Source organism: Xiphophorus hellerii, chromosome 18 (genome assembly GCF_003331165.1).
Source record: "Xiphophorus hellerii strain 12219 chromosome 18, Xiphophorus_hellerii-4.1, whole genome shotgun sequence".
NCBI classification, from domain to species: domain Eukaryota; kingdom Metazoa; phylum Chordata; class Actinopteri; order Cyprinodontiformes; family Poeciliidae; genus Xiphophorus; species Xiphophorus hellerii.
Genome location: NC_045689.1, coordinates 30,378,391 through 30,403,212, shown reverse-complemented (window position 1 = coordinate 30,403,212; position 24,822 = coordinate 30,378,391).

Sequence of the window (24,822 nt, the reverse complement as noted above, 5' to 3'; positions counted from 1 at the left end):
ATTCATTAATAGCTGAAATGCGGTCCATGTCATTTCAAGCTACTCTCTCCTCCTCCATCCCCTCTCTCTCTGCTGATGACCTTTCTCTGCTGTCCATGTCTCCGTCCCAGTGAAGAGGGTACTTGGCCGCTCTCCATTTTGTCCCAAATGAGGCCAGCTGAAGGGAGGGTATCAATGCTTTTTTTTTTCTCCTTGAGTCATTGGTAACAGCTGTCAAGCTGTAGTCTGGCACAGAACGGCGGCCGGAGGCAGCGGGCAGGAGAGAGAGACATTCGTGCTTCCTCTACACTCGTAGCAAAACAGTCACCTGAGCGGATTCACGGTGCCGCGCCCCCCAGCTACACTTAAAACTCAGGGATATAAACAATGAGGCAGCTATGCTCCGACAGGGAACACTCCCAGCGTTGAAGCCATGTTTCATAAATACTGCCCCTAATAAACTTGAGATCCCTTTTACATGTCCTTGGATGATCTCAGTCACGTGCAGACTAAAGGCTGCCGCTATAGGATGTAACAGAGCGCCCAGCAAAAGTATTCACACCTCTTGACAGATTCCCCATTTTGTTAAGTTATAACCTGTATTTTATTAGAATTGTGTCATAAACCAGTGCAAAAATGCATGAATTAGAATTTTTTTATGTTTTTACCAATCTCAAAAGTGTGGCGTGCATAAGGAATGTACAGCGTGATGTTTTACGCTCAAGATTCCGCTACTGGTTTTAGCTGTTAAGTTGTCAACATAACGACCTAAATCTTAAATGTACGTGTGATATATAAAAGAAAAAGGGGACAAAGTGCTTTGCATCTAATTGTCAACATCACAAAAGCTTGATCAGAAGGTCACGAAAAGTTTTAATAAGAAAAAATAGTGAGAGAAAGTAGGTCAGCTATGCTAGCTTGACTTTTACAACTTAGCATGTAGATGTGCTGCGGAATTCAGCGTGTTTTGCATCAGTTAAAAAAATTAGTTAAAGAGTTTCTTGCTTCTTCCTACTCCTTTTCGAGCATGTTAAGATTATTGTAGTGCAAAAATGTGTCTTTTGCATTCCTTGTTCATGTGCGTGACTTTATGCTTCTATCATGTTCAAAAAATATATAAGATAATAGACAAAGACGACCCACATACCAACTCTGACAGATGACCACTAGATCATCGCAAAATAAACATCAAGCCTGAAACATAACACTGAAACAGACTGAATGTTTTTTGTGTGGTAAATGTTGCTTGCTTTCTCGTGTTGAATCCTGACACATTAGCGACACTGTTGTCAGTCAGGTGAACTGGGAACTGGAACTGGAACAAAGGGTTTGGTTTGTTTGACACAGAGAACCACAGCAGCTGAAAATGTAACAAAAGTTGCCATTTTGTTCTCCAATTGAACCGAATGTACCCGGTGAGAAAACACCCACAGTGGAACAAAGCTGCTGCTACCAACAACAACATAGCTGGCTCTATTAAGTATCAACTCAGGTGAGCATAAATGCCCACCTCACTTTTCAGATTTTTACTCTCTAAAATCCCCTTAAAACACATTGAAGCTTATAAGGTTAGAAGGTTTAAGAAAACTGTGAACATTTTTTCAAGGTACTGTATATGTCCTTGGATGATCTTGCATCAGTATCTGGAGCTGAATGACCTGATCTGGGGAAACGGTGCTCCTCTATATACTCATATAGGTAACAAAGACAGAAGGCTGGCTTGATAATGAGGTAATATTAAGGGGCGAGTGAAATGAAATGCTTCAGAATAAAAAATGTGCAGCAGAGAGGGGAGGTTTCCGTGCAAACCTTTAGCATGTGTTTCATTAGCAGGACCTGACCTTATCTCCCTGGTCCAAACCTTATCTCCCACAGATGCAGCCAGCATGCATAATGGGAGAGGGCCCCTTTGTGCCAAATGCTCTGGGCCAGACCTCATGCTTCTTTTCCTGTCTCAGACTCCCTCCGCCCCCTCACGGCCACAGCTGTACACACATCTACACTTAGAGAAGGACGCAGAAAGATCCTCACCTCCAATGTGTTCGTCAGCACCTCTGCCGTACTTTTTCTCCCCCTCCAGAGGCCGCCTTTGTGTTTCTCCAGAGCCTGAAAACCACAGACACAGCCAGGTTTTATTTCACCACCAGGCAAAAGAAATCTGAGACTAAGTTCCTATGTCATCTATGCAACTACAGGATGTTTGTCAAATGTTTATAGACAAAAAAAAAAGTAAAACCCTACAGTAACTGTTGTTGGCTGCAATTTTATTTGCCGTGTTTGTGTGCGGAATACAAGATGAGCAGCGGCGCGACGAGGCTAGCTGCTCCATATTCATGGGGTTCATCATATCCGAGCCGCCACTGTAAACAAAGAATATTAAACGCAGATACTGAGGGACCGCCTAATGAACGCATGCACGTATTACTCACAGAGTGTAATGAAGTGATTGAATTCCCCTTTCATCCAATATTTATTGAAGTAATATTCCTGAGCCCCTTTCCGAGTGAAATAAGAACTCTGGAGTTCAGCCGCACACCTCTGTGGCCTCTGAGCAGAAACACTGCGACACATTAAGGGAAAAAAATACAAATCTTTGACTTAATGAAAAATATAAAGTCAATCCATCATCCCTCCGCTGCGTGGATCAGATTATTGCCGAGCTAATATTCACGAGGAGCTCTGGTGATGTTAGAATGCGTGTACACTGACGCTATCGCAAAGAAGTCCTGTTGTCCACAATGCAAATTAAATGTCTGAATCTCATTACCTCTAAATTATCTGTCACAATCTACTTACAATCTCATTAATCTTCGCTGAATATTCAGGAGAGCCGGCTCATGACGAGTGTGGGACACCGGCGGAGCATGACAGCCTGGTGGGATAACTACTCCTGCAAACACAGCGCAGCGCCGGAGCGGGGTAGAAAAGCCCGCCGGTCCCCGGAGACGTGTGGTCTCCGTTTCTGGAGCCGGAGCAGCTGACAGGTTACCGAGGCAGCTTACAGAAAGGGGGAAAAACCCTCTGAAACCTAAATCACCTTCAAAATGTGACAGATCACAGCTGTGTACTCCAAGCCTCTTTCATCACACCTGCCAGTACAGACTCAACTTCTCTGAGCTCCATGTGGGTTTTTTTTTTTTTTGCTCTTTCTTGCAAAGGCCAGGAAGCAGATTTTAGACCATGCATGGCAGGCCGACACCCACAGCGTACACCTCTTTCGGAAAAGTCCATCTTCAGTCCAAGCTGGACGGAAGATGGGAGAATTTCTGACTAAACTGATTTCCATTAATAAAGCTTTCCTGCCAACACACACTACAGCAGACTTGCAGTGTTTCAGAGGAAGATGAATAGCTATTGGGCTCCCTCTGTTGGCCTGTATGCATAGATCTGCATCCTGTCCGTGTTAAAAGGGTTAAGTCTAGAGATATTCATCTCTTTAGAGTAGTAAAAGTCATTTTAAATCAACAATTTGCACTCTCCAAATCATTTCCATATGCACTAGATTATGTCACCATTGATAGAGATGTGTATATTTCACTTCATTAGCAGAACCTGTATGTTTAAAATTTATTTTGAGCACATTTAAGAAAATTAAGACAACTTCAACTTATTTTTCAGCTGGCTTTCAAAGAACATCCTCTCTTTATGCACCAACTTTGTTAAATGTTAGAAAAGTTACTGTGTTTTGTTTTTGGCTGAAGGGTTTGTATAAAGTATTGATAGCAGAGGCATCAACAAACATACCAACAGGGATTTTATATATTTAAAAATAATTCTTAAGAAGTCTTCTAAACCACTGAATACATGTCCCAAAATTCAAGGTTGCATTTTTCCATGCGTTATTGCAGCACAATATGAATTTATTTATAGGATTTTTTTCACATCTTTAACAGAGGGGGGTAGCAAACAGAGGTGGTCCATGTCTGTATGTGGGACTTTGCTACACATGAACACTGGTAATTTTGTCATAATTGAAGCTTTAAGAAGTAGAAATAGTTTGTGTTCTCCACAAAAGTTACAAGGTGAATCTGCAAGAAATAAAGGTTGCTCAAGGCATTATAGTTGTAAAATAATAGCCAAATCGGGTGCCTGCAGACATCCTAAATGATATAAAGATAAATTCTCATCAGCTGCCTGCTCGTCCTCCTGTTTCAGGCAGGGAGCACAGAGGGATCCATCCCAGCAGACTTCACAGCAGACTTTTCTCCTCAAGCTACAAAATTCATGGCATTTTTCTCTCCTTTGCAATGATAACAAAATAACAAATCCCCCTACACTTCATTATTCAACCTCTGGTTGAATGAGATTATTAAATGTTGAATAATGAACATAATGCAGTGTAAAGATATGCAGGGCGCCACCTCTTTAATCTCTGGAACTCTGACTTGAGCTGCTCTCTGAACCAGCTGGGAAACACGAAATGCTGCACTCAGATTATTATTGCTGCAGGATCACATGAACTAACCGCAGCTTCTGAGTCTAATTAGAAAAATGAGTCCTGAACTATGTTCGCTGTCATTATTGTTTCTAAAGAGCTAAAGTCTGCCCTGCTATTCATAAATTATTCATGCACAAAAAAGCAAAGTCTAATTTACCGACCTAACAACTACAGGGTGACGTTTGTAAAGTTATGCAGGCAAAAATTAACAGAAATCCTTTGGTTATGTATCCTGCCTAGGAGGAAAAAAATGGGGGTTTTAAGGTCATTGTTTCACCAGGTTTATTTGTCTATAAATGTCACCTTTTCAAGCTAATCATTTAGTTGGCAAACTAAATATTTTTGCTCGAAACTAAATAATTAGCTCCAAAATAAACACATAGCTAGCAAACTACGTATTTAGTTAGCAAAGTAAATATTTGCTAGCAAACATTTTAGTTAGAAAACTAATTATTTAGCTCAATATTAATCAGCAAACTAAATATTTCACTCCAAAATTATTTAGTTGGAAAACTAATTATATGACAACCAAACTAAATATTTAGCTCCAAACTAAATGTATATCTTGCTACCTAGATATCAAGTTTTAAAAGGTGACATTCATAAATGATTAACTAACATGTTGAAAATGTTTTAAAAAATTGAACCTCCCTCTTTTTCCTCTAAATAAACCAAATTACTCCTGCTCATTTTCGACTGTGTAACTTAAACAAACAACCCGGATAATGACACAAAATCCATACATTCTGAAGTTGTGAGTAGATGAGTTATCAAGCATGTTATGAGACCAATTTTCACACAGAACTGATGCAAAACACTTTTTCACCTCTTTCTTAACAAGAGACACCTGGAAGAACAAACAGATCCTACGCTGTTCCCAAAACCAAAACGCTGCTTCTCTGTCAGTGGAGGGGGTGGAAACATTTAGGACAGGACACATGTTCACCTCTGACATCAGTTCTATGAAATATTTATGGCACATATAAATATACGAGGACAGCATACGGCAGGGAGAGATGTGTTTGTAGACCTGATTGGAACTGGAAAGGTTACATTACCATTATCTGGTGAGATGTGTGTCGGGGTGTACATTTTTTAGCAGCACGAGGATAACAATATGTGTTGTAATGCACAAAGCTTCACCATTTTACATGCACACGGCAGTGTTACACCATTTGCATACGCTTGGAGACAGCTGTGTGCAGTTTCTCCCTGAAAAATTACTGGGGAAAAAAAAGCTTTGTTTTCCAAAACAATAGAAGAAAAAAACAACACACAACTCCCTGCATGTATGCATGCTGATGACATGATTAAAATATAACATTTGCACTTAGATACCAGTTGTTGTTTTTTTATTCTAACACATGTAGCTTCAAGTTAACTTGCACTCTTCGCTGGATCCTTTCAATACTTTTCATGAAAACAACAAATGCCTTCCAGGAATTTGGAAAATAATTTGATGCACAAGGTTAACTTACTGTGGATTCTCTGATTCAGGCAGGTTTCAAAACTTAACATACCCTCAATGTTTGGGTTATGTAAAATAACTCACTTTTTGGAGTCATCAGCAAGGTTCAGTATTTGACCATTCTTGGCATGTTTGGTAACATTCATTGACATAAAGTGAATTCTGGTGAGGTTCGAACTGTCCAGAGACCACTCCAATAGCAGGAAGCAGACTATAGCACAGGGCATTCTGGGTAAAGGACCAAAACAAACATACAACCCTAATGCTAGCAGGAGAAATGGCTTGTGGTGTTTCACCAAAGACAAGAGACAAATCCAACAACCGCTAAAATCTGACGCATTTATTTTCATTTGGTGAAGAAGGAAGTTGCGCTCATGTCTTCAGAGGTTTTTGTCACTTCCTGACGTTTTATTTATTTATTTTGAAGAGTTTAGTTTGTTTAATGCATTGCAGAGTGAAAACGAACCAGATCAACTGAAAACGTAACAAATATTGCAATTTTCGTCCACAATCGAACCGAATCTACCGTACCATCCGGTGAAGAAAACCTCCTGAGACTCACATCTCGAGAAAACAAAAAAGAAATTATGTCTGAATTTACTTTATTTTCATTTTCCTTCTTGATATTCTCTCTGTAGATTCCTTTTGTTTTCTGTGTCTGTTAGTCATGTTGTCAAAATAGCCAATTTGCACACAATTATTCCCATGCTCAGAAATACATTTCTTTGGCCAACCAGTGAAGACAATGTGTCCTGAGCACAGTTCTTTGTTTGACCTTCGCTGCCAGGATGAGGAGCCCTTCTTAAAAGAAAGTCAGTCAGGAGCTGATGGAGCAATGTCTGTAATGAGCTACGCCGGGGCTGGGGTTTTTTTCCCCCACATTTAATTAGACAATTATGCACCCTCCTACGGAAGAGGGAGCATTCAGGGTCACAGGGGGCGCGCGGGGGAAGATGCCACAATGCCCCCGCGTCACATGCAGACGGAAGGGGGCTAAATCACAGGTGAGTCCCTCCGGGGCAGAGCTCAGACCCCGCTCCCCGTTTGGGATCCATTACAGGCTCATCCCATTTAAATTCAGTTCGACCGGCTTTGTCCATATTCACTGTGTTTGTGACCGGGCAGGTAATTACCCTTCCAAAGACGCGCTTGGCAGACACCAACGCCGCTGTAGTCTGGCGCCGTTAAGCCGCCTGTCCTCCACAGACGAAACCCACATCGAGAAACTGCGACCTAAAAACAAAACCCCCGGACTGCTCAACCTTTCGCCATCAGGGTGGCGGGCGGCGGCGGCGCTTCATTCCAACAGTGCCCCGCTTCCCACCAGAGAATTAGGATTACAGATTCTCCCACCATCTGCTATCCGTGCTCGTCACTGCTCAGCCTTCACCGGTGCCAAAACAGGCTCCAGTTTTTTTGCTGTTGTCGTCTTGTTTGTTTTTCTGCGGCGAATAGCATTAACCTCGTGTCTGCCGTCCCCCGCGGATGTCTCGCTTACACGACGGGGCTCAGGCCTGCAAAACCATGACACCACGGTGCTCAGCGGGTGAAGGTTGAGGTTCTGGATGTAGTTGGGAAGAAAGTGTCGGGTCTCACAAACCAACAGTTGGAAAAGCTCTTTCAGCTACTTCAGGTCACAGATGGAATGCTTTTAAAAGCTTCGATATATGAAAACAGACCAGTAAAACCCTCTTTTTTTTGTTTGAAGAATTAAGGAACTCTGACAAGCGACGCAAAGTTGCTACATTATATTCATTCTTAAAGGGGCAGTATTGTGTGTTTCTCAGGGCCATTTTATAACACAATCACGTTAACTTCAGTTGTTCAAAAAAAAAAAAAAAGCTGTTAAAAGAATTTTGATTTCGTAATTTGGCGCACTGAAATTGGGCCTCCGTCTCTTTAAAAACTCCTGGTCTTTCTGGAACTCAGGAAGTCATCACAACATCACTAAAGAAGTAGCTCGTATAATGAGCTCAGCAGCTGGTGCAGCTCCACCAGGTGTATGCTGATTGCCGCTGGCTAGTCTGAAGGAGCGAAGAGGGGGAAGTCTTTCATTTTCTCTTAAACACTATTTTCTGTGACAGCACATGGCTTCCAAGATAGCATATGGCTATTTATTTGAAATAAGTATGTAGTTTCTAGTAATGTTATGCTTGTAAAAAAAAAAAAAAAAAAAAAAAAAAGCTGAAAAGATTTTTTTAATATAGAAAACTGAATTCAGAATGCAGAAATGTGCCTACACAGTAAAGTTACAAGTATGGATGGGAGGAATGCCGCTGTGTTTCTACGTTCAACAGAAACATACAGTCGTATGTTGATTGATGCGACTGTGGTGATATTAGACTAAACAGTTTATAAAAGGAGAAGAAGCAAAATATAGCATTTTCAAACAGAAGTGACTCGAAGGTAAATAGCAGAGGTGGGGACTCGAGTCACATGACTTGGACTCGAGTCAGACTCGAGTCGTTAAAATCACGACTTGAGACTTGACTTGAAAAAATGCTCAAAGACTCGGACTTGACTTTGACTTTCATGCCATTGACTTGGGACTTGACTCGACTTGAAGCTGTTTACTTGAAAAGACTTGATATTTTTTACTCAAAGTCTTAAAATTTAAAACACATTATTTATAAAGTGGCGTCATTAATTAATTTCACTCATTCCGTATCAATATGCGCAGACCGTCACTATGTTTTTCCTCTCTCCTTATGTATGTATGTGTACGTAGCTGCAGCACAACCAATCAAATTAACAGGATTTGGACGTTTAAAAAAACGCGGCAAAGCTACAGAGCTCAGGGAACGAAATACGAAATAACCGCTCGAATATGCTTCCGCGAGTAATTTCTTTTGGCTACGTAGGTTATGAACTTTCGACTAAAAAACGAACTGCAACTTGTAAAACATGCAAGAAGAGAATATCGGATGGAGATGCCACGACGTCCAACTTTGTCCGGCATTTGAAGCTTCACAAAGATCGGTAGGTGGCACTTTTCTTTTGCTGTAAGATAGTTGACTCTAGCTAACTTCGTGTTAGCATGTGTACTCCGGGTTAAATTGGTGATGATTTACCATAAATCCGGTCCTTCAAATGCCTCCACAAATAATGTGCACCGTGTTAGCTCAGGAAGCCGGTGGATAGTGAGCGGGGCTCCGGAACAGAAAGCAGATTCTGGACCTGAACACAGGGAACAGAGTCTCTCTGTCCCATCATGATGATGAGCGGGTCTAGTATCATCTAAGGATGGTTGGTGTATTTGAAGACATCTACGTTGGGAAATTATATTGACAATATATTGTTTACTGCAGTCAGTGCATTAAGTCAACTGTTTTTGACTTAATGCACTGACCGGCGTGACTGTCACATGTCGCACAGAACCCATTTCCAAGTAGTATAGCTTTGCTGGGAAAAAAAAAAAAAAGACCAAATACAGTGACTGTCCCAAATAAATTTTGTGTTTAGAATATCTGTCCCATATTTACGGAGGACTGAAACTAACATACTTAGAAATAAAAGCAGAAAAATAAATGCACCAGACCTTCCTGAGTTTACTTGTGATAACTTCATTTATACTTATTTTATTTTTTGAAAACTATGATTGTTGTAGTGTTGATGTTTATTTATGAATAGAAGGAGTAAACTGAAGTCAAATGTAATTCATGAAAGGCTGTAATTTATTTTCTGACATCTGTTTACTTCTGACAGATTTGAAGAATACCAGATGAATAAGAGGATCACAAATGAACCTCAAATACATATTTTAAAAAGAACAAATGGTCTAATATTTGAATTTTATGTATAATTGCAAATTATTAAAAAAAATAAAATAAAACGACTCGAAATGACTTGAAATTAAAGGTTCCTGACTTGAGACTTGACTCGACTTTTGCCTGTCTTTACTTGAGACTTGACTCGGACTTGAGGACAGAGACTTGAGACTTACTTGAGACTTGCAACACAGTGACTTGGTCACACCTCTGGTAAATAGCTGTCTAGTTCAGGATACCTTAGCCGAGTTGGGATTCTATTCAACTTATGCGACAAACACATAGTAAAAACTTAAGCGTTCACTTCTGCATGCACGTTTTAAATGTGTAATATAAATATATTTTTTATTTCTGCTCATGTAACCTTCCAGCTGCAGCTTCCCAGCTGACCATAAATCATCATCAAGTTCTCATTGTCCCTAAACAAATCATGAGCCATGCAGAAGAGGACGGCCTGCAGAGAGACCGACTGAGTCATTTCTCACCGCTGCTGCTGAGAGCAGACAGAGGAAGACAAGCCACTGTTCCTGCCTTTGTTCCTTATTCTGCACAGTCCAAAAACAAACAGTCATTGCTGCCTTTTTGGTTTCACTTGGACCTCAAGCCTGGTGACCAACTCGGCCTTCTCTGTTCTTGTTGGTTTACAAAGGCCAGATACTTGTTTCATTAATCATTGCCGTGAGTGGCTTTTCTTTACAAACAACCCATTTAATAGGAAACGTAAAGCTGGTTCGACAAAGTCCATAAACCATGATGACATCAATTACGAGATAAATCGGTTTCCTCCTCAATCATTTTCTTCAATATTAAAATTAAATTGCAACTAGAACTTATTAAAACTCGTTAATTTGCCCAGGCTGATGTAGCTTAGAAGCTAAAAAGTCCAAATTTGAAGGACAAACTTTGAAGCTGTGAGGCACAGTTGATATCAATTAGCTGCAATCTGGAAGCAATTATTTCAGACGGTAAGCTTTCTATACAGCTCATTAATGTTTATTTTTTTAACTGGAATATTACCCTGAAGTGCAGTAAGAAAGCACGGCAGTCTGAAGTAACTCCCCGGGCTTCTTTTGTTAGGTGTTTGGTCCTCAAGTGGTTCTCTTGGGACTTGGTTATTTGTCCCGACAAGAACTTAGGTCTCTTTCGTCGAAGCTACTCAAACATTACAACATAATCCTGTTTCACATATTTTTACAAGAGCTATCTGAAGGAAGCTTTGCTTCTTCAGACATTCTGGTGAGCCAACAGTTTCTCTAATTAATGAAGAAGTGGAGCTCAGAGCTCGTTAAGACGCCCGAGACAGCTTCAAATCAATGCTGCGTTCCAGTTGCACTCGGAACTGGGAAATTCCGACTTCACACTCGGAAAAGATGTACTACTGTACAATGCCCTTAAGTCGGATTTCCCACCAACTCCAACTACCTCCTCATGTAGGACTCGTAAGGCCGACTTCGCGTTTCAACACGGGCGCTCTTAGTGTCAACAGTAGTAAAATATGATGGAAACATGTTAATTTTACACGCACTGTAGTCGTGGGTCTAAAATCAGTGTTACATGTAACGCATGCGACTCTAAACCGAACAGTTTAAAGTGGCGTTTGCCTGTGGGAGGAAAAGCTTATGATTATATTTGTAAGAGATGCTGCAAACAATGTCTATAAGCGTCGCCTGACTTACCTCGGGTCTGACGTTAAACCCAACTCCGGCTGGCAAACTGGAATGTTTGATGGCTGGTTTTGTCCTGGCAAAGATATTTTGTTGGTTTTCTGAGCACACTTTAGCATATATTGTAGCCAACAGTTGATATCCACAATAAAATAAAATCTTGCAACAGATGTTAGTATTTTTTAGCACAAAAACATATCTAATGTTTTTTTTAACATTATTTATATTAATTTAAATATGGATTATTAAAAATATTGGGCAAAGTGAAGCATCAAGAAAAATCATCTGAATTAAAATGCCAAGAAGGTTTTGGAGTAGCATCTGAAGAGGAGCTTGTGGCATGACCTTAAAGTTACAGTATGTTTTGTTTTTTTAATAAAGAATAGTTTTTTATATATATTTGTTGAAAACTATCTCCATGTTGTGACAGTAAGAGACAGATCATTTCTGAAGTTTGATTTCCTCCTGAGCTACTGTTACCCTCTGAAGAAATTCACTGCTCATGACCAAAAACAACCAATCAGAGCCAGGAGGAGGGTCTCAGTGCTGTCAATCATCCTCAGGTACTCACTGCTAAATGTGCTAATGGTGGAGAAACAACTTACTATTACAAGAAAACTATTTATCTGCCGTCATTGGTGACTATGCTAACTAGCCTGAGCATTCACAACAGGTTATGCTGTATAGTAGAAGGAGGGAGAATGAGTAGCACCACATGATTGTGATTGACATCAATAAGACCCACTTCCTGGCTCTGATTGGTTGTTTCTAGTTAGCGCTGGGAGAAGGCAGACAAGATCAATTTTTGTCACAGATCATCTCACATAGCATTACTAACATGACATAGTGACAGTTTCAACTATTTCTCTTTTTTTTTTTTTCAAACTTTTTGATTCCCCTCTGTACCAAATGGGATTCAACTTATGCATAAATTAGATTTTTCAGTCCCAGTGTTTATTTTGGTACACAGGTGGCTTTATCAGTCAACGGATAAAACGGTTTCTTTTGTTATGCAGATGTCGGTCTAAAGGTCTCTTTTTGTGTGCCAAAGCACTCGACCGCCGCCCGCTTGGCATCCAGGGTGGAAAAAGACTCAAACTCATTTGTCATCTTTTATTGTTGTGGCGATGAAGCCGCAAACACGGGACATGGAAATATCTCTCGCCGTTTTAATTGCACCCTTCAAATTAACTGATGTACCCACAGCCACCGGAATGAACCTCCAGGGAAAGCGAGCAGACGCAGACGACGTAAACAGGTAGGCGTCGCTTTTCTTGTCTGGTTGCAGACAAGCCGCTCTTCCGTAACTTTCGCCCCTGGGATCTGCTGACAGCTCAGCTCAGAGTGTCTACAGACTGCAAGTGTTTGATTAGATGCTTCATAACAAACATTTTCATGTGAAGTGCAGTGTTTGTTTTAATCTGATTTCTCATCCACACATCATTTTGAGATGCGCTCAAAACGGTGTGTGGGATAATTGCACTGCCTAAAAGCACTGGCTCTTTCAATAAGGCTGCACTTTACTTCACAGTTGTCAATCATTTGCACTAATTAGTTTTGGCTCAGCAAGAAGATTTAGAGTTGGATAACTGGAAGTTGGGAAGTTGTCTTAACGTTAAATGTGTCTGTGGGATACAAGTTTGCTCTCCAAAGGTTAAAACTCATTTAAACTGAGTTTTAAAACATTTTTGAATGAAACGAGGGTTGCAACATTAAAAACATCGACCTGATCATTTCAGCCCCCAAGCAGATTGCCTGATAATCTCTGGTTCGAAAAACCAGATTGCTAAACCCAAATTTGCTGCCTTACAGTCCTAGACTGTTTTTCAAAAGATTACTGCAAAGGGAGAAATGACACATCAGAGCGTATGCAAACTGCAAAACTTCTCATTTATTTACAAGAATGACAACACATTTAATCGTCTCTCCCTTCCTTGATTGGGCGATCTGCTTACAAGCTAGCAGCAAATCACAAAAAGTTGCATCACACGGAGGAGGCACTGACTTTCTAACAAAAAGTTTCGCCTGACTAACTGTGGAGACTGTGGATCAGAGTCTGCTGTGTTACCGTTGGGCTGGGGATGAAACATGATGCACCAGGAAACATTCTGCTGAGTTTCCACATGCTGTTAAACGCAGCAGCACACAGGAAATAAAGGACTTTCCAATATTCCCGGTATCAGTGATCAGAAAACTATAGATCAAAATTCTAAGCAAATTCTTCAAAGCAGGTAATTTTATAGTGCTCTGCACAACTGTTCACACACTTGGGCTTTTTCGCATTTTGTCACATCAATTCAAAAATCCAATCAAATTTCATTTGCATAGCAAATATCAGCAACAAGGCATTTCAAAGTGCTTTCATAAAAACCCACAAAACAAGACAAAGTCATAAAACTCACAGTCAACAATTAAAACATTGCAATTAGTCAAGTGCCACCGTTCATTTTTACATTGGTTACGTTTCAAAATCAACTCTAAACACGTGGGATTTTAAACGAGATCTAAAGGAACTCAGTGTTTCGGCTGTTTTGCAGTTTTTCCGGAAGCTCGTTTCAGATTTGTGGTGCAAAGAAGCTGAACGCTTGGTTCTGGTTCTGGGGATACGGAGCAGAAACAGAACCAGAAGACCTGAGGAGTCAGGAAGGTTGATACAACCAGATAAAGCAGATCTTTAATGTATTTTTGTGCTAAATCGTTCAGTGATTTATAAACCAAAAGCATATCTTAAAATCTGTTCTCTGAACCACAGGGAGCCAGTGTAGGGACTTTAGAACTGGGGTGACGTTCTCTTGGGTTGTGATTTTGTCACATCACAACCCAAAACATTAATCCATTTTATATAAGTGTATTTTTAAAAGTGGCCAACCACTTGTGTTTTTTTTTTGTTCTTGTTCTTGCAAAAGAGCTCCAGCTCAGTCAGACTGTATGAGCAAAGCACTGAATATAAATGCATGCCTCTCTTTTAAGATTGTCACACACAAAAAAAAAATTTAAACCTATTCAACATCTACCTTCCATTAATAAATGTATTAAAGTTTGTGGTTGGGATGTGGAGAGAATGCGGTAAGAGTTCAATGGATAAGAAAAGTTTCGAAAGGTACCTTTATAAAAAATCTTAACTACAAAGTAACTAATTCTTTTTTTTCCCCCCCCCCAGATCAATGTCCATTTCAATCCAGCAGGACTAAAAAAATGAGCTCGGTTGGGGAGAAAAAGTGGATTTTTAAGCCTGTCCAGCAGTCTGCCTTCAGTTTTCTTATTCCACTCACATCCCTTCTAAGTCACACTGGCTTTGTGTTCGACTTTCAGCAGTTTTTTTTTTTTTTCTGTTTCTGTTTCTGAGCATTTTTCTGAGCCAGACATTCATCATTTAGCAGTAGCAGGAAGAGCTGCAGGATAAAAAGACGTCATTTATGTGCCCAGATTAATTATGCGCACACAAACAATACACGAAATACACGATCGTTATTTAACTGTTTATCGTTGCCCGCAAATAGTTTTGCGTGACATAGCAGCTCGAGGCAGAGACGATGATCTTTTTCTCTTCATTTAGCTTTTTTTTTTTTCTTTTGTGCTCTGCTTTTCAGCAATAATTCCTGCGCACACATATGCAAAAAGAATACATATTTATCAAATTTCAAAACAAGGTCATGGTTGTCTGCGGTTCTGCACGGCCTCCTGGTTCCTGCTACATGGTGTGTTTCCACTAAAAGCTGTGCTGCCTCAGCTTTCTGTCCCACGTCCTGCAAATGCTGCCCTCGCCCTCCTGACCTCCCCGAGCTGAACCTGTCAACCCGAGCGCCCGTGCGGCGTGCAGACACCATGGATGGAGCGAGGATAGAAAAACTGACACCAAAAGAAAAGAAGAAGAAGAAAAAAAGAGTAGAACTTAGAAAAAAAAGGAGTGAGCGGTGGAGAAAATAATAGAAAACGACTTAGGGCGGTGAGAGCAGGGTAAAAAAAAAAGTGGTGTAGATTGAAAGGCCTCTTCTTCTTCTAATTTGCACAGTATTCATCACCTCGGAGGGCAGATGCTCTCATATCGCTTTCCATTCACTTTCTCACCCTTGGCTGCAGGTCAGAGGGAAAAAAACAGGCAATTTCCCTCCCGCCTGTGCACAAGTGGCTCCATTCCTCATGGATAAACTGTACTTTTGAAACGTGAAGAAGTGAGGGCATTCATCACGGAGGCCAGGTCTCCCCTCAGTCGGAACAAAAAAAAAATAAAAGCAAAAAAAAATAAAATTAAAGCTGCAAGCAGCCTCGGGCGGCCCTCGCAGCAAGCGCCGCTCCGGCCTATTGGCCACCGCGGGGGTTCCGGCCACCGCAGAAGCTCTTGCGCGGTTTCCAGAGCCGCAGCCCGGTCCCCGCCGCGGAAGCTCCGCCGCAGTTTCCAGCACAGCCGCCCGCCAGCCGCCGCAGAAGCTGTCGCGCATTTTCCCCGCCCGTCCGCCTGGCGACACGCGTGAATGCGTTCGGCGGCGCTCCCCGACGACTGTCGATAAATCTGGTGCAGATCGGTCGATGGGTCGAGGAGACACGGCCCATGTATTAACTTAGGGGGCTCAGTGGAGTCAAACTACATTTCAACCTCGTCGGGCTCTTTAGAGGTGAACAAAGGTCATACATATCCAGTTTGGCGCCAATCGGATGATCCATGTGTGATTTAGAGCCAAACGTATGCATATGGCGAGGGACTGATGTTCGCCATTTGGCCACGCCCACACGGTTCAGCCAGCAGCGAGCATTGACAGAGCTTATCATCCGAATCATCTTGATTAGGTCAAGAGAGCCATAAACAGAGCTTTCCAAGGAAAAAAATGGCACTTCCGGTTCCGAGGGGGCGGGGCTTAGATGACGTCATAATGTGATGACGTAGGATTGACGGGCAAGCCTCCAGGATCACTCAGGCCAAGTTTGATGCAGCTCGGTCAAAATATGTGGAATGTAGAGGCAAACGTATACGAACGGCGTTGCCGCCATTGAAAACTCTTGGCACTTTAAAGCAAGCAAGATCAACTTCCTATCTGTCATCCAACACAGAATCACCTTGATTAGGTCAAGAGAGCCATAGATGAAAGTTTCCAAGGAAAAAAATAGCACTTCCTGTTCTGAGGGGGCGGGGCTTAGATGACGTCATAATCTGATGACATAGAATTTTCAGGCATCACACCAGCACCACTCAAGCCAAGTTTGGTGCAGCTCGGTCGAAACTTGTGGAATCTAGAAGCAAACGTATGGCATCGGCGTTACAGGTCACTTCGCCACGCCGCCACACCCAGCTGCTTCATCGCAGCTGGTCAGGGCTTGGATCCACAACACACCAACATGTCTTCTGTCTCTGGACACAGTTTCATGTTGATTAGGTCAAAGGGCTAAGATAGCGACCGTTCACAGTAAAACATGACACTTCCTGTTCTCAGGGGGCGTGGCCTACGAAAAAAAAAAATGTCACCACAGGGTATTGTAGGACACCCGATGACGATCAATAACTGAACGTTTGGTCCCTCTATGTGTTTTTGTATAGGAAATATAAGAGTTTCGTGTTTCATGGCGAGTAGGTGAACTTTGACCCCTGGTAACCCCCCTTCAGCAAGCTCATACAGTCACCAATTTGATAACTTTAAATCAGACATGCCTTATGATCAGACTGACCGAGTTTGAAGCCGATCAATCGAAATCCCTAGGAGGAGTTCGATCAAATGCAAAGGCTGTAAACGTCAAAATCGAGGTCCACAAGGGACCTTCAATACAAAATGGCCGACTTCCTGTTGGGTTTCGACCATGGCTCTAATAGACTTTTTTGTACGTCCTGACAAGATACACATATGTACCAAGTTTCATAATTCTAGGATAAAGCATGGCCTGGGGCTGTTCATTTAAAATACTCTAGGGGTCGCTATAGAAAAATTAGGCCACGCCCACCAAATATCGCTATGGATTCCTGTTCGGGGATGGATAAGGATCCATCCTAGTGAGTTTGGAGCAGCTCACCCCGAAACTGTGGAATTCAGAGCCAAACGAAATTCGATGGCGTTCGCAACGCCGCCACGCCCACCTGCTTCATCGCAGCCGGTCGGGGTTGGAATCCACAACACACCAACATGTCTTCTGTCTCTGGACACAGTTTCATGTTGATTAGGTCAAAGGGCTAAGATAGCGACCGTTCACAGTAAAACATGACACTTCCTGTTCTCAGGGGGCGTGGCCTAAGTGATATCATCATTTCACCACAGGGTATTTTAGGACACCCGATGACGATCAATCACTGAAAGTTTGATACCTCTATGTGTTTTTGTATAGGAAATATAAGAGTTTCGTGTTTCATGGCGAGTAGGTGAACTTTGACCCCTGCTAACCCCCCTTCAACATGCTCCAAAACTCACCAATTTGATAACTTTAAATCAAACATGCCTTATGATCAGACTGACCGAGTTTGAAGCCGATCAATCGAAATCCCTAGGAGGAGTTCGATCAAATACGAAGGCTGTAAACGTCAAAATCGAGGTAAAAAATGGACGTTCAATACAAAATGGCCGACTTTCTGTGATAGTTGGCTTATAACATTAAATGTAAGTTCTGAGTCTTTTGGTGAGCTCTACAAGTGTACCAAATTTCATGTCTCTACGATGAAGTACGTTCATACCATTGTGTCAACAGAAAATTGCTAGTTGCCGCCGTTGAGCAATTTTTTTTGCGATTTTTGCGACAACCTTAAAATTCAAAATTTTTAAATTTTCTAGTTGCGACCGCCAAGTTTGGTGAGTTTTTGAATATGATAAAGCCCCCAAAAAGGCTCCTCTTTAGGGGGGCAGAATCGTAATAATAAGAAACAGTACAGATACAATAGGCCTTCGCAGCGCTTTGCTGCTCGGGCCTAATAAAAAACGGAGGCAAACACTTGTGATTAACAGCTTGCTCCTCCTGCGGTTTAAGAGCGCTCTGCGGGGCTGCTGTCAGTCAAGACGTGCCGGCGATGGGAGCGCAGCGCAGCGCAGCGCAGCGCAGCGCAGCGCAGCGTGCCCGCCTGCAGGAGGCGCACAACATATCGGATCGTTGGGATTTTACTGTGGAGCTCTGCGCTGCTGGGGCCCGACGATGAAGACACCGGGAGTCGGCAGTGAAGGTCGAGAGAGGCAGTAACGTCAGGCAAATGTTGACATTTAGATAAAGCGCTTTAAAAGAACTTACGGATTTATTCCATTTTTGTCATGTTAAAACCACAAAGCGTAACTCTTAAAGGTGTGGCCCTGTGCATTTTTCCAGGCACACAGTGTCGTTTTTATAGCACAATGACATGGCTATTTTAACTTCAGTTGTTATAAAAATGTTTTATATACCAAATATGACTTAAAAGAAATTTTACTTTTGAAATTGGGCCTCTGTCTCTTTAAAAAAAAATCCTTCTTTTCTGAAACTCTGCCTTCAGAAAGTTATCACAACATGGCAGGAAGCAGACTACATTGCAGGGCATTCTGGGTAAATGCAACCAAAACAAATATGTGAGTCTAACGCTAACGGGAGAAATGGCTTGTTGTCTTTTGCTAAAGATTAAAGACAAATCCTACAACCACTAACATCGGATGCCTTACCATTTATGCGTACATTTTGTGAAGAAGGAAGCTGCGCTCAATGTCTTCTTCTTCTTGTTTATGTGTCAAATCCTTCAGTGGTTCTTGGTGCAGCGCCTCCGCAGGCGAGGGGGAGAACAGGTTTTCCCAAAGGGTTTGCTTTGTTTGGCACGGTGCAGAGTGAAAGAGAACCGCAGCAGCTGAAAATGTGGCAATATTGGTAACCAAAATTACAAAATAATCTACCGGACCATTTTCTCAGATAAAATTTCACTTTCCAAATACTTTCCCATTCGAGTGAACTCCGTTGCTACCTTCCCGTATTCATACCCTAGAAATCTCTTCACTTTAGAGCGAAAGAGAAGAGCCTGAGAGTTGATGGGGATTATTCAGGCCCACTCTCCCGTCTCTTTCACCCCTCTCCATTGATCCCGCCCCATCAGAGAGGCTGTAAATATTAATGAGGGCTTTGTTTTAGCAACCTGTGTGAAGATCAGAGCACAGAGCAATGGAGGCATCCGGACATGTATTTTTTTCTCTTTCTCTTGCAGTCGAGCAGCAGGCAGTCTTTGGGGGAGGGGACGGAGCTTAGGGGGAGTCCAGCCTTCAGCCCACCGCCTCAGGCTCTCTGTGTTCAAGTCAAGGTCAGCTCAAGGGAAACTGCTAATGTGCGAGATCCGAGTCAATTTTGTTTAAAATGGAGGTGTATCTGGCTGACTTGGAGATAGAGTTGAACATAAGGATAAGATATCCTTTTTTTTACTTATAGACCCATGAGGTTTAAAGCGCAATTTTACTATAATCAGAGGCAGAAATGCAATTAACAAAATGAATGGTATAAAATTCAACAGTCGGGTGTAATAAAGGACAAGTTTGATCTTTGTGTAAAATGTAATGTCAAAGACAGATTTTTATAAATGGTATAAAATCAATGCTGAGCTCATCATACAAACTATTTCTCAGTCCATCGCTCCTTAGGACTGTTGTAAATGAGAAGCACGGTCGTGATGACATGATGAAGGCGGAGTGTCGGAAAGAACAGGAGCTTCTTAAAGAGACAGAGGACCAATTTCAAAATGTAAAATTGCAAAATCAAATTTCTTTTCAGTTATTTTTTTCGTTTGTACATCACTTTTATAACAACTGAAGGCAACACAGTAATATGAGTGTGCACCAATAAATTTGCACCAATTAGCTGCGAAATCATGCTAATGCCAATAGGGCTGTACAAATGACTGGTGCTATGAAATGTTGCCTAATACACACAGTAAAATTCATTCATGATCTCTTCTTTTGGCGATATTAATGCTAGAGTTGTGTTACTACATAAGTACGAATAAAAATCCTGCATAAAGCCAAATTTCAAGCATGCATAACTACGTGCAGAGATTATTAACATATATTTAAATATTGTTTCACTCTGGGATTTTCCCAGATATATTCCTCTGAAACTAGTTAGAGGAATAATCCAAAGCGCCCTCACCTCTCCACATTGGAATATTTTACATCTACTGTGCAAGAGCAACAGCAGCTTCTGTAAAAACAACGCATGTGATCTTGGAGTACCAATTAAAAAGAAGATATCAACAACATTAAATATGACCCCAGCAGTGTGTGACCCCTCTTTCCCTTCCTGCTCCATTAGGTCTCTTTAAAGAAAATATGTTTGTGTGTTCGGTGACCCCCATTTTCCCTCCCTGACCTTTGAGAAGATGTCAGAATCAAGGGTCAAGGAACCTCTCCCCTTGGTTTAATGTTTTAATGCCATACCTAACGCTGTAATCACATGTCTGCTCTCTCATGTTAGAAACTGTGATGTAGTCTGTCCTGCTGAGACAGGACAAAAAGAAAATTGAACCCAAGACGGTGGTTTGGCTTAACTCGGGGCATTGAGGAAGAAAGGAGGGATCACTTCGGTTAATAGAAGTTTGTGATTTACAGCAGATGTTGGCCAACTCCTTTCCAATCTAGAAACAATACGTGTGACACGAGGCTCATTTCTAGATGGGAACGGATCGATGACCCGGATTGGTGCGGGTTTTATGAGGAGTTGGGCTGCCCCCCACCCCCAAGTGCGGGAGTGTGACAGATGCAAGTCACCGAAGTCGATCGACGGCACACATGGTCAGTAAACATGACATCTTGAAAGAAAAATGAAGCAGCCAGCTGAGGTAAATAAAGCTAAAGATTGGTTTTCTTATGGATTACAGAGTCACTAAGGTCACGGAGCAAGCGTTGGGGATTTCAGCAAACTTTCATACCTCTTGTGAAGAGAAATATGCTAATATCTAAAAAAAAAAACAGACAGATGCACCAGACAGCGCATGACAAACTTTGATAGGGGTCACATTGTGAATTTACAAGAAGGAATAATATTTATATATAATGGCAAATTTATATAAATGCATAATATCTGTGCATAACACCCAAACTTTATCAGGTTGTCCTCGTTTAAATAAAATACAAAGATGCAGCACCAGCAGACGTAGAAAAGCAGAAGTACTGATGAATAACTTAGAAACCAAGAAATGATGTATTCATACTGAAGCTCCAGAACCACAATAAGATGGAGAATAAAGATGTGGGAAGGGACAAACAACCAAGAGGTTTATATTGGCCACTTGCATGTGACGTCACACTCTTCAAAAAGTAGCCTACTCTGCTGTGATGAATGCCAAAACGACATACGTGCGAGTTAATCCCTGTAAACCCTTTAACCCCCCCAAAAACAGACCCTTTGTAGCCTAAAACCAAACTTATATAATTGATTTCATTCTAAAAATAGGTCTGCACAAACAGACAAGAATGCAAACCAGACTCGTAAATTTATCGTAAACCGTTTGATGAGGAAAGAAAACAGAGATGGACAGCAGCTGGGAATCGTAAGCAGCTCTCGTTGTAGTCACACATTTGCAGCAAACACTTTTTTTTTACGAGGTAAGACAATTAACGCTGACTTATTTCAACAGGAGGATTTGTAAGATGCAATCAAATATTGCATCATGGAGATGGTATTCAGGCTACCATGTAGCCTACCACATACAAAAAAACAACTGGTAAGAATCTAGACATTTTTGTGGAATAAATCATCTAGGCAAAGTTGGGGAATTTGATCAAATCATCAAACACGTCCAGAGAGAGAAGGTATTGGTTGGTCACTAAGCAGGATACCGCTGTCTGAGTCCCGACCAGGTGTGCTACCTCCACAGACAACTTAGCTTCAGCTGAACAAGTAGAACCAATGGCTGTATTGGCAAAAGCAACTTGGGAAAATAATTGTATCTCCGTTCAATACTCCTGTCTCTTACTAACAACATGCGTCATGGTGCCTCAACACGATTAAGTGACATAGCCATAACAAGTACCATATGTATATTGTTCCACGTCTCGATGATTGGTATCTCCTGGAGGTTCCCCATTGCCCGCGGGGTCCAAAGTTTTCAATGGCCGCTGACCTGCATGTTTTAGAGATTTCTCTGCTTCAGCACACCTAAGTCAAATTAATCTCTCAGAAGTTCAAAGCAGGTAACTCAGTCATTGGAATCAGGTGTGTTAGGGTAACGACACACATGCCCTTAGGCCCTAGAGGATTTGGGTTGGATGCTCTTGCCATAGTCTGACTGATGCCAGATTAAAGAATCTGTTGGAATCGTGTCATAATGAACAAGATGTATAAACTGATGGCGAGAAGCAAGTTATCATGATTAGCAATGATGCTCAAGTCTCTATACCTGCAGAAGACAAATCATGTGACACATCAAACATTGATAATTCCTACAACAAATAAAAACTTGTGAAGATAAATCAGAGTCTCTCTGGCATCTGACAGAACTAAACTCCATCAATAACATTTAAGGTCCAAGTTTAAGCCCTCCTGAAATGCCAGCCTACTACTACAGTCTGTCAACAGAACAATGTCAAGAACCTATATTGTCCCTGAACTGTGATGTTATCTTCAACCCAGAGCAAAACTGCCAGACCTTAAGAGTCAGCTACTCTGATAGAGGCAATTAAAGTATCTGAATTGCCTCTTGCATTTAGGCTCATCAGGATGTGATAACCCAATGACAAGACCATCAGCGTGCCCAGACTGTCAACTCTGTTTTAATCGCCATCTAATGTTTTAGTCAAATTTAGTCTAGTCACATAACCCTTTAACAAGTGCAGTTTAATTTTATTTCCACAACTCTGTCTGGGTGCTTAACCCACTTTTCTAAGCCAGTGACTCCTGACGATGCTTGTCATGTCTTGTGTGATTTCTTTTGATTTTCACACTGAGGGAGACTTTTCAGCCACATGCTGTGATAAACTTGCAGCTTTGGTACTGATTTGATTGAACAGGGCTCTCAAGTATTTAGGCCAGGATGGGTTTGGTCTAACTCCAGCCAACAACTGAAGGAAGGTTGGATCTGTGGAAAATTTGTCACGTGAATTTTCCAAATGCATCAATATTGAAATGATCTATAGAGATGCACAAATAAAAAGGCTGTAGACTGCAGTCAGACAATTTTCTGTTTGACCAGCTCTGATCTGAGACCAACCAATAAGAAAACCTAAAGCCAGATCTTTTGTCCAATCAGTGTATCAACGCTGAAGTTAGTTGTGCAAATAGTAACACTCGTCGGTGTGGATGTTAACACTGAGGGAAGAACACTTAATGTTTTCTATTTTTGGTATTAGTGAGGTGTTTAAAAATGTAGTCAGAGGAAGCAAGAAAAATACCAAAATATAATAATAATAATAATAATAATAATAACAATAATAATACAATGTGAGTATCCTGGTTTTTTGGTGCATGTCTACATTTTAAGATACACAAAAATGTATCAATTAGTGAACTATACCTGCCAGTATTGGGTAATAAACCAATACTGCTGATTTAATTTACAGAATTTTATGCAAGAGCCTATTATTTTTTAAATATAAACCGATGGAATTTGATAAAGATTAGAACTTCATAGAATTCTTTTGAATAAATAAAACTAAAAAATAACATTCTATTTTTTATGCCATCATTTCTTCTGTCACATAATTTAAACAGAATGAAGTTGGTGTCTGAATTAAAAATCATTTCTGAATTGAATTGTGACCCTTTAAATCGGAATCGAATTGAATCACTAGACACTGAAAGATTTCCATGTAATAAACCTGTTTAAAGAGATTCTCGTGTTTGATTAGACATTTTTTCATCAGGGCTGCAAGAATAAATCGGCCCCAATTTCCTTCATTTTGGGAGATCGTCGATCAGTCGATACTTTCATGAGAAACCGATCTTATCCACTGATCTTATCTAACATCGCGTAGGTCTGAAAACCAGCCACTGTCTGACAGAATCACCCAGCAAAAAACAGTCACCCCATTGTGACCAACTTAGCAACCGTCGCTATATTTAGCAACTTTTCCAACATAGATAAATCACGATCGACCAAAATCGGAGAGGGCAGGTCAGGACTTTTAAAGATCAGTGATCGGTTATTATTGTCCTGTCTGTTTCTTTCTCTAATTCAATGCAGAATATTATTATCTTCTACTTTTCATCTTTGTGAGAAGGACAGCTTTGACATTAACATTAAGTACGATGACAGGAAAAAAAAAATCACACCATGAGGGAAAAGTGAAGCTTGAACTGCAGCTTAAATAAATTAATTTCAGGCTCGTGACACTCCCACCTCTCATGCAAATGTACAGCTAGAAGAGCAAAAGTGTCAACTTCAATTTCCAACAAATGAAGGGCACAAGAGACGGGTCATTGTTGCGCTGCGATTTCGACATTTAAGTCAAAGGCTTCAAAGTCTGGAAGTGTCTGTATGACGAACAGGATCCTTTATTTGATGAGATCTTTTCACTTCGACTTCATAATCCTTTGGTAGGAAAGAAAATGCTAAGGCATGAAACAACCATGGCTTAGTAAGATTCACAATTTCTAGGACAG